The sequence below is a fragment of the Halichoerus grypus genome, chromosome 4, assembly GCF_964656455.1.
Source record: "Halichoerus grypus chromosome 4, mHalGry1.hap1.1, whole genome shotgun sequence".
Classification (NCBI taxonomy): domain Eukaryota; kingdom Metazoa; phylum Chordata; class Mammalia; order Carnivora; family Phocidae; genus Halichoerus; species Halichoerus grypus.
In genome coordinates this window covers 40,954,711-40,960,441 of record NC_135715.1, presented here as the reverse complement: position 1 = coordinate 40,960,441, position 5,731 = coordinate 40,954,711, and the positions used below count along the sequence as shown (strand labels likewise).

At 38.2% G+C, this 5,731-nt stretch overlaps 1 pseudogene; it reads right to left on the bottom strand.

Moving 5' to 3' along the window:
* Nucleotides 1-873: 873 nt before the first annotated feature.
* LOC118548330 (glyceraldehyde-3-phosphate dehydrogenase pseudogene) lies at nucleotides 874-2,233 on the bottom strand (annotated as a pseudogene).
* Nucleotides 2,234-5,731: the final 3,498 nt, after the last annotated feature.

Genomic DNA, 5,731 nt, shown 5'->3' with positions numbered 1-5,731 from the left:
ATAATAAATTGTTTGGCTAAGTTTTCTGAGTTTAATGCCTCTTCCTAAAAATACAGTGTTCAGTGATGAAAAAATCATATGGGTATACCTATTTTCCACAAATAAATATTTATTCAAGGTCTCTTCTATGCCCAGAATTTCTCATTTCATCTTTAAACTTTATTTTAGCAGACAGAAAAAGGAAAATGTAGAGGAATTATTTAGGAAGTGATACCAGCAAGCTGCTAATAGGCTTAAAATTATCTTTTCCTTATGATAAATTTACAAATGTAAAAAATTTGACAAAAGTTCCATATTGCTACTGTATACAATTTGTAATCTTTATAAATTACTGGAGAAATTCAAATCTCTGATTGCCAAATTTATGGTTTTTTTGCCATATACTACTCTAAGGATTAATACCTGATATTTTAGTGACCACTTTAACTTTAAGACTCCAGCTACTTTATGTAGATGTTCAATGCCCACACTGTTCTAACTTCTCTTAACTTCTCAGGGATAAGAAACGTCTACAGAAATCTTGATTCAGAACTGGAAATATCGAGATCCAGCTGCTTGCAACTTCACAAAGTATTTTTGCCAGAGTTAGCCCGAAACAATGGAGAAGCTGAAAGCATACTAGAACTGAAAGACTTCTGAAGACGTTCTAATGACATCCCAAATTCCAGATCTAGTGTTCTTGAGGTCATACTGAATTTCTGTCCTTGGTCCAGTGGAAATGAATTATTTATTTGTTCAATTGTTGGCACATCCTTTCATTCTATATGGTATGTGTGTGTGTGTGTGTGTGTGTGTGTGTAGCCACTATATACCACCGTGGGTCTCAGCAGGAAAAAGATAGCACACCTGAAAGAGAAAATTGAAAAAAAATTCAAAAGGATAAATACAAAGGTATGTGCAGAGTATAGAGAAATAGCAAGAGATAGCACAGTATGTGGGGAGCTAGCAAGATTGGGAGGTTTTTTTTGGTTTTTTTTGTTTTTTTGGCTGGGTACAGTATACTTTATTGATGGTACATGACAAGGTAGGGCTCCCAAGCCCCTCCCCTTCTTCAGGGGGTCTGGGATGGAAACGGTGGAGGTCCAGAGATTCTCAGTGTTTGGGGGGATAAGTTAGGGCAGGGACTCCCCAGCAGCTGAGGGCCTCTCTCTTCCTCTTGCTCTCGCTGGGGCTGGTGGTCCAGGGGGCTCTTACTCCCTGGAGGCCATGTGGACCATAAGGTCCACCACCCGGTTGCTGTAGCCAAATTCATTGTCTACCAGGAAATGAGCTTGACAAAGTGGTCGTTGAGAGCAATGCCAGCCCCGGCATCGAAGGTGGAGGAGTGGGTGTCACTGTTAAATTCGCAGGAGACAACCTGGTCCTCAGTGTACCCCAGGATGCCCTTGAGGGGGCCCTCTAATGCCTGCTTCACCACCTTCTTGATGTCGTCGTATTTGGCAGGTTTCTCCAGGCGGCAGGTCAGATCCATGATGGACACGTTGGGAGTGGGGACACGGAAAGCCATGCCAATGAGCTTCCTGTTCAGCTCAGGGATGACCTTGCCCACAGCCTTGGCAGCACCAGTGGAAGCAGGGATGATACTCTGGGCAGCCCCTCCACCGTCACACCACAGCTTCCCAGAGGGGCTGTCCACGGTCTTCTGGGTGGCAGTGATGGCATGGACGGTGGTCATGGGTCCCTCCACAATGCCGGAAGTTGTCATGGATGACCTTGGCCAGAAGAGCCAAGCAGTTGGTGGTGCAGGAGGCATTGCTGACAATCTTGAGGGAGTTGTCATACTTCTCATGGTTCACAGCCATTACGAACATGGGGGCATCAGCAGAAGGAGCAGAGATGATGACCCTCTTGGCCCCACCCTTCAAGTGAGCCCCAGCATTCTCCATGGCGGTAAAGACCCCAGTGGACTCCACAACATACTCAGCACCAGCATCACCCCATGATGTTGGCGGGATCTCGCTCTTGGAAGATGGAGATGGACTTTCCATTGATGACAAGCTTTCCGTTCTCAGCCTTGACTGTGCCGTGGAATTTGCCATGGGTGGAATCATACTGGAACATGTAGACCATGTAGTTGAGGTCAATGAAGCGGTCATTGATGGCGACAATATCCACTTTGCCAGAGTTAAAAGCAGCCCTGGTGACCAGGCGCCCAATATGGCCAAATCCGTTCACTCCGACCTTCACCATCATGTCTCGGGGACGCGGCTGGCACTACACCAGAAGATGCGGCTGTCTGTCGAACGAGGAGGAGAAGAGAGCCAAGATTGGGAGTTTTTTATCTACATCTAGAATTTAAAAAGGGGAGGGGGCAATGGCAGAGAGTTATAATCTGAACCTGACTTCCAACTCTGACTGCCTCACCACCAGTCTGATTACCCAGGTCAGAAACACACCTCACAGCTATATTCAATGCATCATAATTGTAGAAAGAGATTCATAATTCTTTTTAATTATTGATGGTTTGATTGGCTGCTCCCTATTGGCTTTATTCTCATCATGTTTTGATTGAACAAATTCAGTAGTTGTTATTTTCTTAGAGATGAGCTTTCAAGCCTGCCTACATCTTTTTCATCAACTTCTTCAAACCCAGGCTCATTTTCAAGAACATTTTTCTGTGTTTAAAATCATTTTAGTCTTGGAAAAGGGAACAGAGTATGCAGGGATAGTTTCATCTATACAACATTTATTATTTGTGGAGAAAATCTTTACGGAGTTTTCCCAATTAAGTGTAAAGATCTGTTTACAAGCGAAGACTCTTTCAAAGACCTCCAGTGAAACTTCCTGGTTAGAACACACATACTGGGAGATAGTGTATAAGCAATAAGCAGACATGCCTTGAAAGCATGTAATAACCCTGAGGTCCATGGATTCAGAGTAGTGAAAATTTTGGAATTTGTAACTATGCTGAACAAAATAGGCCATATGTGTAAGAGAACTGTCACTGTCACACAGGGCCTCTTTTGTGATATGTTTGCTGTGTAATACATTATGTCGGGAAAACTATTTTACTTAGACTAGAAAATCCTCTTTCTTCTCCCCAACTCTGTAATTTAATCTCCAGATAATTGGCGATTTTCTTTTGATCTTTTCTTTGACTACTTAGAAGTTTTTGTAATATTGCACTTACAAGATTTTTAACTTAGCATCTTACAGTTTACCCTGAACATGGAAGTCAGCCTGTCCTTTAATTATTTGAGACCAGGCACTTCTTCTGCTATGATATGAAACACAAAATGGACAGTGCTTTTCAAACAGACTTACTTCCTATACCTAGAAAATATTTATTGATATGGTCTCATTCATCAATAAAGTTTTATAAATGAGACAGTTATATATAATTGCTTCAATATCAACTATGTGGCCCCCTTTGCCATTTTTGTTATGGACCATGACACAAGTGAATCTATTCAGCCATATCAGGCTTGTTTTTAATATCAACTTCTTTGCTGACTCATGACTCTTCTCCACAACCTCCATCAGCAGCTTCTCAAGCAAGATCGTTACCTTCCTCTGGATCAACAAGTGAAGAAGGGATGTTACTATCACTCAGACTCTTCATCCATTTTACTAGTTATTTCACAAGTTTTTCCATCACATAATTAGGTGTTTCTTTTGTACTATGCATTTTACTATCAAATTCTATCTACATAAATTCTTGTTCACTCTTTATGATAGCATGCACTGTGGTAACTGGCATATTCTGCATGCATATTATTGTTTTGCAATGTGCTCCTTTATCAAAAGACTATTATATTCTCATTTGCATTTATTCAACACATCTTCTCAATGTTTTTGAGTTCAAATATGGTTCAAGAGATATTAAAAATAAGGGTTAAATTAAAAAGCATTGAACAAACACATTGAGAACAAATACAAAATGTCAGACAACTCTCACTGAGTGTGACCCTGAGTTGCCTTAAAGCTAACAGCGTCTCAGATGCTCTCATTGAAACTGCATGCTTGTCAGAGAAAAAGATCCAAAGTTCTGCAATTTTATTTTCAATGTAGTTCAAAAATATTTCTGTGCATATATTGCCTTTTTTTTTTTTTTTGGTTCAGGGAGTCTAAATTTTTTTTTTTTAATTTGTAAGCATTCAGCTAAAATAATTGAATTAAAAGAATATATATTGAAATGCATATATTCTATAAAAAGGATATTAAGAAACAAGGAGAACTCTAACATTTTGAAGAAGATGGCAGGGTTGACAGGGTATGCCTATAGTTAAAATTTGTACTTCCCACTTGGCTATATCCAAAGGACAAAAACCAAAAATAATTTTAAATCACATTTATTAATCTTATTGTTATAAGCGATAGTAAATTATTCCGGGATGCCTGGGTGGCTCAGTCAGTTAAGTGACTGCCTTCGTCTCAGGTCATAATCCCAGGGTCCTGGGATCGAGTCCTGCATCGGGCTCCTTGCTGAGCTGGGAGCCTGCTTCTTCCTCTGCCTGCTGTTCCCCCTGCTTGTGTTTTCTCTCTCTCTCTGTCTTTCTCTCTCTCTCTGACAAACAAACAAAAAGAAGTGATAGTAAATTATTATTTTAAATTATTGTATGTATACAATATGACAAATATTATGCTCAAGTCATTATGAACCAAGATTTTCAGTATATGAAAAAAGAGATCAAAGTATAAAATCTAAGAATTAAAATCCAATAGTCTCTAATTTGAATTGTAATAATATTATGAACATATGATTTATTTTTTCTTTTTAAAAATTCTTTAATTCTAACTCTATGCACTGAGAAATCTTAAAAACTATAACAACCCAAAAGAAATGAGAATCCCTGGGCCCCAAGTATCTGTAAGTACCCACTTTCCACTAGAAAAAAAAAATTGCTAATTCTAGGTTTGGAACAGAAAATATGAAAGATGAGACATGAACAAGACTAATGGGATTTTATCAATAGAATCCAGGAGTTAGCCTAAAGTGGCTCAAATGGGGTAGAAGATGAGATATTTTGGACATGAAAAATAGTTAAGATGTATTGGTTTGAAGTACATTAAATATTTCAAAAATTGATCTATCCATAATGAAAATCAGCTACAACAAAGTAAAGCCTCACTGGCCATCATTGAGGCTGCTAAAACACCAACTAATTACTCTGAAATTGTTAAGTAAAGGTAAAAGAACTTTTAAAAAGGAAAAATGAGGTCACTTCTTATTAGAATTAAAGTAGGATCAGAAAAATGAGAGAGAAATATTTATTCTCTTCTCAGTTTCCCAATGCCTATATACATACCACATTGTATGTATCACCTTTATACTTTTGTAAGGGCAATATAAAGATCTTATGTTTTTCAATTTATTCACCATTATTGACTCTTATCTCTATCTCTGTATAGTAAAATTGTGGTAAGTAACATTTAAATTTAGGTCCTCTATCAAGCAGCATAACTCACTATTTTGTAAGTCACTGGATTAGTAAATAGATAGTAAATTTAGAAATAAATGAATATTTTATGGAATAGGACCAATGTTAAATAATTACATCATAAAAACATACCTTTAATATTTTTCTTAAGAGATCCAAAACTGAAATGCAGTAGGTCTCTGGGCTGCCATGATCTTTGATGTTCTGAAGTCCAAGATTCTTTATGAAATTTTATTTTATTATTTTATTATTTTAAAGATTTTATTAATTTATTTGAGAGAGAGAGAGAGAGAGTGCGTATGCATGCATGGGAGAAGGGGCAAAAGGAGAAGCAGGCTCCCCACTGAGCA